The sequence below is a fragment of the Coregonus lavaretus genome (genome assembly GCF_964263955.1).
Source record: "Coregonus lavaretus genome assembly, chromosome: 38".
NCBI classification, from domain to species: domain Eukaryota; kingdom Metazoa; phylum Chordata; class Actinopteri; order Salmoniformes; family Salmonidae; genus Coregonus; species Coregonus lavaretus.
Window position 1 is genome coordinate 5717865 of NC_140025.1, and position 12381 is coordinate 5730245.

At 45.7% G+C, this 12381-nt stretch overlaps 1 pseudogene across 1 annotated transcript; it reads right to left on the reverse strand.

The window, feature by feature from the left end:
* Window positions 1-706: 706 nt before the first annotated feature.
* LOC311112489 (zinc finger protein GLI2-like) lies at window positions 707-12361 on the reverse strand (annotated as a pseudogene). The gene is made up of 7 exons: window positions 12335-12361; window positions 12037-12177; window positions 9259-9408; window positions 7289-7453; window positions 4644-4907; window positions 3289-3658; window positions 707-3103 (listed from the first exon to the last, which is right to left on the reverse strand). The product of its transcript is annotated as a zinc finger protein GLI2-like (transcript).
* Between the last annotated feature and the right edge of the window lie 20 nt (window positions 12362-12381).

The following is a 12381-nucleotide window of genomic DNA, read 5'->3' on the forward strand; positions in this document are numbered from 1 at the left end:
TTTTTTGCAATTTCACTGACAGAAAAAACAAAATCTGCACGGATGAATGACTTTCGAATAAGATGTGAAAGAAAGAATGAAATCATTTTAGATCAAGTAATTTACACAATTTACATATATGTGTGTCTTCAAATAACGACATGATAGAAAAATCCCAAATGACCTGGTTGCATTTCAACGTGAACTGTGTCATATGCTTGTCTTGCATATTCTGCGGCATAGCCAGGCACTTGGTAAACTTGTTTTACTGCAGAACTGTACACTATATCTCATGTACAACATTAACAGAATTGTGCTGTGGATTACATTATACTTACTTAATCATCTAAGGCAAAATATGGCTTCTCAATAGATATGAAATTGCCATATTAGCTCCATAATAATACTGTACAGGATAATACAATAAGTAACACAAACATAAAGGTGTTTTAACATGAAGTCTTCAGAATCTCATACGTTCCTTAGTCTCTGGTGGTCGTCAAAGTTCTCCAATGAGGTGCTTAGTGTTCAATCACATGGTCAGGAGGAGTTCAACACCTCTGCAACGATGTTAACTAGTATGTTCCCCTCTTATCATTCACACAGTCAGTTTAAAGAGCTTGGGTTACAATAGGTAATTTCTTTTAACACACGTCCTGGGCCAAATACACCAAGGTAGGTACCCTGGTTTTACTTGTGTCTGCCTTCAGTGTATTTGGGATCATCCTTATGACATCATGTTGAGGAACTTGTTCTCTTCTGCCAGCGCGGTGAGCAGGGAGCTCATATCACTGATGGCCATGTTGCTGCCCCCTGCAGGGAGGGGCAGGGAAGGCAGGGTGACAGAGTTCCGGGGGGTGGTGAGTCTGGAGGAGGTCTGGGACAGACTCTGGAGGATACTGGGGCTGATGGTACCTGACATTAGGCTGGAGTGGTCCCCGTCATCCAGCATGGTGTCAAAGTCAATCTGGGGCTCCTCTGCCCCTGTCCCATTGGAAGAGTCCACCGTACTGGAGACCTGGTTGTTTACTCCCGGCGAGGTCATGGTGGTCTCAGTGCTGTCTAAAGGACATTGAGGAACATTCACTACTGATGATGTCATCATCTGCATGTTGACGTTCCCGTTTGGCTCAAACACGTGTATCTGTCCCGTGTAGAACATACCATTGTTGTCTGTGTTGTTGCCATTGCTGCAGTGATTGCCAATTGAGTTTTGTCGCTGCATTGTCATTGACCCTGAATGCTGTCTGCTTAGAGACTTAGGTTCTGTGGGCGGTCTTGGCTGGAGGAGTATTTGACCTCCATTTTGGATGGGATGCTGAACCTGGGATGCTATATTATAGTTCTGTTTGTTGATGTGAGATCATCCGCAAAGAATTCACACCGCTATCCTTAAATGTGACTTGAGACGATTGACTCCCCCCTGGCTGCGTCCTCAGCCGGCTGTTCTGCATGTCTACAGAGAGTTTACTGTTTTGGCTCAACATACCCAGAGTGCCACCAACTGCCATACTACTACAGGAGGACCGCTGGTTAGCGTTAGCGTTAGCATCGCTAGGACCCTGGTTAAACCCATACTCGAGGCTCACTGGTTCATTGAGGTTAGCATTAGCGGGCTGCTGTTGCTGTAGGCTCTGTTGCTGGACACAACTCAGCCTCGAGTCAGCCTTCTGCTGTTGTATGTATCTCCCCTGCTGGGCTGCGTGAGCCAGGCTGTGGTTCATCTGTGCAATGTGCTGGTTGGAGTTAAGATTCTGATTCCGGAACGAGACAAAGTTCTGTTTCTGTTGGACCATGGCGAGGTTTGGTTTGCTTCGACAGAATGGCGGCTGTTGGGTTGGGTTGTGAGGAGCTTCCACAGTCCCTGAGCTGACCTCGTTCCACTGTACCGGCATGGTGCTCGTCTTACTGGGTGAGGAGGGGAAAGACTGCTGCCGATGGCCTGGGCTTAGAGCACAGGAGATGGGCATGGTTTGTGGTGCAGACGAGGGGTTCATATTCATATTGGTGTCCACCACAGCCATCCTTCGCTGGTAAAACTGCTGTTGCTGCTGGGGGTTAGGGTTTATTGCGTTTCCATGGAAACCACCTTGTGCTTGTCGGTTGTACCCGGTGGCACAGTCTGACTCTTCAGCTCCGCCCTGAGAGGTGATGTAGTGAACGACGTCATCAGGAAGTACCATCATCTCCTCCTCACTGTTGTTGCGACTACCGCTCATGTCGCCGGCCATGGTCTCCATGGCCACGTTCTCAGAGATGCTGGGCGGCCGGGGGCAGTAGGGGTATCGCTGCAGGCTGCCATCGGAGCGCGGCTGGTGGCTTTGGAGGGCCAGGTGACGCCGCTCGGCTGCAGATAGGGCCTGGTTCGGCTGGGAGGCGTGTGGGTGGAGGTTCTGCATGTTGCCCATGCTGTTGTAGCGCTGCACCTGAGGCTGGTGGGACAGCGGAGACAGAGCGTCCAGGGACGGCCGTCGGGGGACGGGGTCGCTAGCCCGACGGGGAATGTTGGACGGAGCTTCGTGGGGCATCATGCTGCGGCCGTTATAGCCTCCCATATCGCCGCTGCAGTGCCTGGGAACACCACTTGGGGCAATGGTGTTGAAGGAGGAGTAACCAGACGACGAGTCTCGCTGGGAAGCGTCCCCGTAGAGGGCCATGCAGGTCTTGAGACTCATTCTCTCCATGTTGGGTAGAGGTGTGGGTGGGGCTCCACCTGTAGCCGCCGCATATTTAGCCTTGAGGTGGTAGTGCTGGGCGGGGGTGAGGCTGAGGAGACTGGGCAGCCCTCCCCCTCCCCCTCCTCCACATTGGCTGGCGTCGCTGGACCTCCGGGACAGGTCTGTAGAGATGGGGTCGTAGGAGCCGGTGGAGCTGATGTTGTTGTGGCGGTGGCCACTGAACGTGGAGGCATCGCTGGAGCGGCGGCTGGAGTAACAGGGGGAGATGCCAGAGGAGCGCCGGCTGATGTAGGCAGAGGAGACGGTGCTGGTGGTGCTGTCCCTGCGTTCCATCAGATGGTCCAGCTGGTTCAGGACAGTCATCTTACTGGAACACAGCTCACTGAGACTGAGGCCGGGGAACGATCCAGGCCCACCACCCATATTTCCACTCTCCAGAAGGGACCCTGAAGAGAATAATAATTTATTTTACACAGGAGAAATATAGTCTGAATAGTTTTCTGAATGTACTGAATTTTTTATTGACAAAACATATTTGATCTTATATCTATCTTACTTTATCTACCATCTAAAACTCTAAAAGGATCATTATGAAAACACTGGTTACTTCTTTGTTTTTATGTTCACTCACCGCTTCCTGGTATGGGCGGTAGCTTGGTGTTCTGGACTGGAGGAGCTGGATGATGATTGGCCCACTGGCAGGAGTCCCTCACCGTCTTCAGTTTCTCCTTCTTCAGGTGTTCTAGTCTGTGGATGTGGCTGGGGCCTAGGTGTTGATGTAGGTGGAGGCCCACCCCGACCCCTGCTGTGCCAGACGAGAGGCCAGAGGAGGAGGAGTCAATGAGGGGCCCCGAGGGGTCGTCCAGCCCAGTCAGGTCCCCCATGCTGCCCCCGCCGCTGTGGAGGGCCATCTCTACTCCACTGTCATGGTTGGTGGAACTGCCAAGTGGCGACGGCTCGCTGCTACATGACGACTGACCACCAGGGCTGGACTGATACATCTAGAGAGAGAGAGAGAGCGAGAGAGAGAGAGAGCGAGAGAGAGAGAGAGGAAGAGAGAGAGAGAGAGAGAGAGAGAGAGAGAGAGAGAGAGAGAGAGAGAGAGAGAGAGAGAGAGAGAGAGAGGAAGAGAGAGAGGCAGAGAGAGAGAGAGAGAGAGAGGAAGAGAGAGAGGCAGAGAGAGACAACATGTTTATCAACTATCTAAAAAGGAAAGGGATCACCATCTAACGGAGGCAAAGTAGAACAGTGATAACATAACAACATAAGGAGATGTACAGTGAATCATGCAACTTCTTTTATCCACAACTTTAATTGTAAATAATGAGTGTTGGTTGGGGTGGCTACAGATTATAGCTCTCTTTGACTGTCTGTGAATTAGAAATGGGAGAGATGAAAGGATGCTTGAGTACATGCTAGGCCAGCACACGGGGCTATGCATCTGTGGCTCTCTGGGTTGTTGGGCTCCCCAGTCCCTCTTGACGGTGTACAAAATGTGGACTTAAAACTATTATAGACATTTTTGGACTGTGTCCCTTACTGTCTATGGCTTGTTATACAGCAGTAGTACAGGATGATGAAATGATGAGAGATATTCTGATAGATATTCTGTAATGAACTGAAGCTAAAACTGAAGCTGTGCTCACCTTAGTAATGTCTGTCCTTAAGGAACGTTTGAAGGAGAAGAGAAATGGAAAGGAAATGTTCAAGTAGCAAGCAGAGAGTGTTAGAGAGGAAGGATACACGTTTGTTAGGTAAGATTTGCATGCCATTGTTAGTAGGGGCTCAGACTGAGAAAGTAGAAGGTCATTATCTGATTGCACAAATCTATAAAGTGGCTAAACCATATATTAGGAGGCACACATAACCATAGTAAACTAAAAACTGTCTGTATTTGCTGAATTATATTTCCACTATACATGTATATCTTCTACTCCAAATGATCTCTCATTGAATGATAGGCTGCAACACCAGACGATCTCTTACCACAGAGTTCTCCGTCTTGATAGACTTGACCTGCAGGTAGTCCTCCATGCCTCTCGAGGTGCTGTCCATCTTCTCCTCCATGCCCCGGCCTGTCTCGTTCTCTCCATTCTCTTTGGGTGGCATGGGTCTGCTGGGCGGCAGGTCGCTGCGCTGTTTCTTTGTGACGTGGGCCTCTGGTCCGTGGACTGTCTTCACGTGCTTCCTAAGAGAGCTGGGGTCCGTGTAGCGCTTCGTACACCCGGGAATCTTACACACGTAGGGTTTCTGTGGATACAATTATTTGATTTATTTCACCTTTATTTATAAAGGTTATACTCAGAGAGATAAAATTAATTAAAATGTTACTTTTTCCACATTTTGTTATGTTACAGCCTTATTCTAAAATTTATTAAACAGTTTTTTCCCCTCATCAGTCGACACACAATAGCCCATAATGACAAAGCAAAAACAGGTTTTTAGATTTTTTTAGCAAATTTATAAAAAATCAAAAACGGAAATATTAAATTTACATAAGTATTTGGGCAGTGATTACAGCCTCGAGTCTTCTTGGGTATGACGCTACAAGCTTGGCACACCTGTATTTGGGGAGTTTCTCCCATTCTTCTCTGCAGATTCTCTCAAGCTCTGTCAGGTTGGATGGGGAGCGTCGCTGCACAGCTATTTTCAGGTCTCGCCAGAGATGTTCCATTGGGTTCAAGTCCGGGCTCTGGCTAGGCCACTCAAGGACATTCAGAGACTTGTCCCAAAGCCACTCCTGCGTTGTCTTGGCTGTGTGCTTAGGGTCATTGTCCTGTTGGAAGGTGAACCTTCGCCCCAGTCTGAGGTCCTGAGCGCTCTGGAGCAGGTTTTCATCAAGGATCTCTCTGTACTTTGCTCCGTTCATCTTTCCCTCGATCCTGACTAGTCTCCCAGTCTCTGCCGATGAAAAACATCCCCACAGCATGATGCTTCCACCACTATGCTTCACCGTAGGGATGGTGCCAGGTTTCCTCTAGACGTGATGACGCTTGGCATTCAGGTCAAAGAGTTCAATCTTGGTTTCATCAGACCAGATAATCTTGTTTCTCATGGTCTGAGAGTCCTTTGGTGCCTTTTGGCAAACTACCTTATATAATGTTTGTGCCTTTCCAAATCATGTCTAATCAATTGACTTTACCACAGGTGGACTCCAATCAAGTTGTAGAAATATCTCAAGGATGATCAGTGGAAACAGGATGCACCTGAGCTCCATTTCTAGTCTCATAGTAAAGGGTCTAAATACTTATGTAAATGTGATATTTCAATTTTTTATTCTAAAAATCTGTTTTTGCTTTGGGGGTATTGTGTGTAGATTGATGAGGGAAAAAAACGATTTAATCAATTTTACAATAAGGCTGTAACGTAACAAACTGTGGAAAAAGTGAAGGGGTCTGAATACTTTCCGAATGCACTGTATATATATATATATATATATTTAATCCGAAGCGATTTACAGTACAGTGAGTGCATACATTTAAATATGGCCCCAGTGGGAAGCAAACCAACAACCCTTGCGTTGTTACCACCACACTCTTACCAAGTGAGCCACACAGGATCCAGAGTGAGATGAATATCACCCAGTTCATATTCTGTTTAATAACATTCAAATACATGACTGTGAATTAGAATATCCATCCCCTCCTACTTACTCAGATTAGCTGTGACTAGCTGTTGTTGTAAACACGCAATTAGAGTGTATAAATTATGTATGTAAAACCAGTGACTTGTTGGTTCTGCTTAGAGCCACAGAATATCACTAAGATGTATGTGGTTTCCAGTAATAAAGTTAAAGTTATACTGGTGGGATGGATCCAGTCTTGTTTTTCATCCCGAGGGGTAGAGTGTGTGTGTGTCTGTGTGTGTGGATCTATGGGACATTGTGCTCTCCCCCCACATTTCTCTCCTCTATCTCCTGATGGATAGGCTAGTAGGAGGCTTGAAACGGTTCCAGGGTTCATTTTGTATTGGTGATCTGCAGGTGGTCTGGATCTCCATAGGGGATGCCTACGCTTGATTCACACTAATGCATTGTGGGGCTGCCACGCTCATTAGTTCCGCACATCATTATTTACTCACACACACGCCTGCATACACACACACGCACACTTGGGAACACATGCACACACAAACAAACACACACACACGGCCGTGGTTTAATGGGGCAAGTATAGACATCCAAGAACAATCACTGTGCGTGATGAGAAAAAGTCCAGACATCTCATTTCAGCCTGAATATGTAAAAGGCTAGCAGACAACAGATTGAAGACACATTAGTCAGTTTGTACTTTCTTGATGCCACAATCTTTTGGCCCAGGACCTTACAGTCAGTCACAAAAGATAGAAGAATATTGATCCTACGGATGTCTGTCTAAGAGAATATCTAATGGACTCTATAAGTGAGTCTATCTGAAGTCTTGGCAGGGCAGAATGGAGCTGCAGTGCTGTGCAGTGTGGGAGCTTGCCTGCATCCCAAATGGCACCATATTCCCTGCATAGTGCACTACTTTTGACCAAGGCCCTGGTCAAAAGTAGTGCACTATGAAGGGAATAGGGTGGTGTTTGGGAGGCAGCTCCAGTAGGACCTCATTGAAGTGTGTGTGTGTGTGCGCGTGTGCGCGTGTGTGCACCTCGTTGGAGTGTGTGCGGTTCTGGTGCTTGGCTCTGTCCGAGGCGTTAGAGAAGGCTTTGTTGCATCCCTCGTGGTCACACACATATGGTTTTTCCCCTGTGTGAGACCGCAGGTGGGTCTTCAGATTCTCCAGGCGAGAATAGGCCTTACAGCAGCCCTCAAACTGCAAAAGAGAGAAAGGAAAACACCGAAGCAGTCAAACACAGGATCTTTGTACAGTGTATTTCACGTCTATCCTTGTTTTCCAATTCTGTTTAATTTTTATAAAGATGATCTTTGCAATTATTGTGTAATGAATTACACTCTAGTGTGGAGGCATATACAGTCCATTCGGAAAGTATTCAGACACCTTCACTTTTTCCACATTTTGTTATGTTACAGCCTTATTCTAAAATGGATTAAATAAAAACAATTCCTCATCAATCTACACACAATTCCCCATATAGACAAAGCAAAAACATGTTTTAGGATTTTCTTTGCTAATTTATAAAAAAAACTGAAATACCTTATTTACATAAGTATTCAGACCCTTTGCTATGAGACTGGAAATTGAGCGCAGGTGCATCCTGTTTCCATTGTCATCCTTGAGATGTTTCTACAACTTGATCCACCTGTGGTAAATTCAATTGATTGGACATTATTTGGAACGGCACACACCTGTCTATATAAGGTCCCACAGTTGACAGTGAAGGTCAGAGCAAAAACCAAGCCATGAGGTCGAAGGAATTGTCCGTAGAGCTCCGAGACAGGAATGTGTTGAGGCACAGATCTGGGGAAGGGTACCAACACATTTCTGCAACATTGAAGGTCCCCAAGAACACAGTGGCCTCCATAATTTTTAAATGGAAGAAGTTTGGAACCACTAAGACTCTTCCTAGAGCTGGCCGCCCGGCCAAACTGAGCAATCGGGGAAGAAGGACCTTGGTCAGGGAGGTGACCAAGAACCCGATGGCCAGTCTGACAGAGCTCCGGAGTTCCTCTGTGGAGTTGGGAGAACCTTCCAGAAGGACAACCATCTCTGCAGCACTCCACCAATCAGGCCTTTATGGTAGCGTGGCCAGATGGAAGCCACTCCTCAGTAAAAGGCACATGACAGCCCACTTGGAGTTTGGCTGTAATCGCTGCCAAAGGTGCTTCAACAAAGTACTGAGTAAAGGGTCTGAATACTTGAATTTTTTTCAATTGAATTTACCACAGGTGGACTCAAATCAAGTTGTAGAAACATCTCAAGGATGATCAGTGGAAACTGGATGCACCTAAGCTCAATTATCTAGTCTCATAGTAAAGGGTCTGAATACTTGTGATATTTCCATTTTTTATTTTTTTTTAATTAGCGAAAAGGTCAAAAAATCTGTTTTTGCTTTGTCATTATGGGGTATTGTGTGTAGATTGATGAGGGAAAAAAACAATTTTATCAATTTTAGAATAAGGCTGTAACGTAACAAAATGTGGGAAAGTGAAGGGGTCTGAATACTTTCCGAATGCACTGTAAATAGCCACCAATCCTAACTTTAGAAACAAATCTCCCCTTGACATCAGTGCATGATTTATGCGAAAAGTTAAGGATTTGGCCTGAAGAGAGCAAAGTCTTAGATGTTGTACACGAGGGACTTACAATACAGTCCTGTAGAAGATATATCTAGGTCTTACTGTAATAAGGAACCATTGCCCTTTCCACTTCTTTACTTACATGATATACTGGTAATTACATCTGAAACCACTAACATCCACCCTACTAACCAGCTTAGGGAGATCCTCTATGAGAATATGTAAGTTTGTTCATTCTGTAAGCACGATGAACCATCTTTCTTCCTTTTCTAGAATGATCAAGTGAAATATTGAGAAAAGCCCATGTGTGTGTATGATTCTCTGTGAGTGTGTTTGTGTGTGTGTGACGGTACACTCTACAAGTGTTTAGAGAGGCAAATGCTCAGCATAGGCCGAGCCTGGCAACGATCAGTTACTCACGGTACACTTGTGTGGCTTCTCCCCGGTGTGCCTCCTCATGTGAACAACCAGCATGTACTGAGCCTTGAAGGGCTTCTGCTCCCGCGAGCACTCATCCCAGCGGCACACGAACTCCTTCTTCTCCCCGTGGATATGGTCGTTATTGATGTGCTATAGGGAGACATGCCCGGATGAGACTTTCTTGATCTCTACAGCCTGTGAGATTACGGACCAGTCCAGTAACAACCCCTAGCCCCTACTCCCTAGACAATTGTGTCGATCTAAGGGATTAGATAGGTGTAAGCAATAGTAATTCAATTGTAGTAATTATATGAAATCTACATGAAGTGCCTAGGGGGAAAGGGATAGGTTTTCTTTCTGTGCAGGGCCTGTAACTTCTAATGTTTCTCTCTCCACTGAAGTCCCTCTAAGGTTGTCTGTGATTGAACTGTCTTTTTTATTAGGTGTCTAGTTGTGTTCTGTTCTATCTGTTATTGAGTGTAATTGTACTACTTAGAAAACATGCAAACACACTATCAACAGGAGACAGAGGTTTTCTCTGTGATAGAAGTATGTTAGAACAAGTCAATTTCAGGTTGTTTCAAAGGCAGAGCAGCCATTTGCCTATCAAAGAAATTAGGAGTAACGCCATCAATCAAAGTTTGCAGTTTACTTTCCGTTTGTCAGACAGTGAAGAAAAAGACGTGATTGTGTTGTAGGTACGCACAATTTGCCATGTGGCGCTGTTTGTCTTTGATAGATGAGTTCCACTAGTCTACTTTCTCCCTAAGAGGGATTCTACGGTTAGGGAAATTAAATCAATCGTCAAACAGGCAAATGCTCCTTTGCTCCGTTCTGTTTGTATGTGTCTAGAGGTGCAGCCTTTCAACACTTTAATTTAATGGAATTGCCCTGTGACGGATTTCCAACTCTCTTATCCAAGATTGATGTGGTATCCTGCTGGCTGGCGTGCATAGCCTAGGGCGAATGGGTTTGGACAGGTATTGTGCACTTGTAAGCATTCCCTCATTAGGGCTGTAGTGTTTGAATGCAGGGGCCCAGTGAGTGTGGAGGGATTACAACTCAAACCACTGTTTCTTGGGATCCCTTGATGAACCCATTTGTAGAAATGGACTTAATACCCTGAGAACATCAGGAATTACGAACAACCAGGTAACTAACAGGATGCTCGGGTTTCAAACCTGCAGCAACTAAAGTTACTTTTTTCATTGCAAGAGTATAGTGCTAACAAGCATGTATGCATTCACACACACACACACACACACACACACACACACACACATCAGTGACAAGGACCATCATTGTGGCAGCTAAATGCCAGCATATTCCTTAGGCTACGCTCCCTACTTGTTGGTTTAATGTCTGGCCCATGATAATTAAGCCAAAGACACATGGTGGTTGAGCGTGCGTTGACTGCTCTCTCAGACAAGCAGCTCTTTGTCCGTAACTGCCTAACCTAAACCATCCTGGCCTATCATTATGAGGGTGTGTGTGTTTGTGTGTGTGTGCCTATCATTAGGAAGGATCTCAGAGAGGTCTAATGTTCAGCTGGAGTGTAACTGTCGTGACTGAGTGAAACAATGAGGACAGATAATGGAGGCCATAGTCTGAGCTCCTCTGTGTCACAGTGCACTCTCTCTCTCTCTCTCTCTCTCTCTCTCTCTCTCTCTCTCTCTCTCTCTCTCTCCACTCTGCCCCCCCCCCCCCCCCCCATCTCTTTCTCTCTCTCCCTCTCTCTCTCTTTCTCTCTCTCTGTCTGCCCCCCCTCTCTCTGCTTCACTGACGGCCTGGAATGCCCCAGCTCGACCAAGACTCTACATGCCAAAAAGTCCAATAGAGTAAAACAATCCCAGTTTCATGGAGGCTAAACACTTAGCTAAGCTTACTTATGTGAACAACCAATTAATCATTTGACTATCAGTATCTATATGAATCATTTGACTCTCAGTATCTATATTAATCATTTGACTCTCAGTATCTATAGGAATCATTTGACTCTCAGTATCTATATTAATCATTTGACTCTCAGTATCTATAGGAATCATTTGACTCTCAGTATCTATATTAATCATTTGACTCTCAGTATCTATAGGAATCATTTGACTCTCAGTATCTATATTAATCATTTGACTTTCAGTATCTATAGGAATCATTTGACTATCAGTATCTATATGAATCATTTGACTCTCAGTATCTATAGGAATCATTTGACTCTCAGTAACTATCTGGAGGAAAGCATAATAAAACAGGACCCCAGTTTAAGTCTATTGACAAGCCTCAGTCTTAGGCAGCACTAAAATATGGACTCTGTTAGTCTGTTAGAGGTTACTGTGGAGACTAAATCAGGGAGGGTTTAGGGGTTTAGTGTTCCTGGCAGGACGGCTTTATGTTGGGCTTCAAAGGTCAGAGGTCAGAGGTTAGGGAGCTCATATAGACCTAGAGGTCAATGGGATTTATTCTGGACTTATTCCAGCTGCACTGACAGGCAGACCTCCTCTCTCTCACCACGCACTCATTAGATAGCGACCTTCCTCTGCTCTTGGCCCTGGGCCAGGTTTCATCATTAGAACCACAGGTAACATACTACCAGAGTCCATAGGTTCTAACGATTAGCTTAGCCTTAAGATGCTCTTTAGGAAACCGGCTCCAGGTTGGTTGTTTTAAAACACGCAGGGACATTTCTGAGCTAGTTAAACAAAAAGGAAACGCTTGTCTGATGCCTGTCCCCTGTCCCTGTCCCCATCCCCTCCTGTCCCTCCGTCCCCGTCCTCTCCTTACATGGACCAGTTGTTCCTGCGTGTCGTACTCCTTGGAGCATCCCTCCCATTGGCAGTTGGTCTCATACACCATCTCTGGCTCATGCTTGCATTCATCTTTATCCAAGTCCTCCTTCAGGTCCAGCATCCCACCTAGATGATCCTGTTAGAGTTAGAAGAACACGAGAAAAGAGAAGAAGAAGACTTTATAGTCCATTCTTTCTTACGGTCCACGGAAATATTTTTTATTTTAACCCAATACAAGCCATTAACCCTCCTGCTGAAATTCTACTCAACAACACTTCAACTATTACTGTTACTGATGTGGGGAGGGGATACCCTGACATTATCCGAGATAGCCCAGATT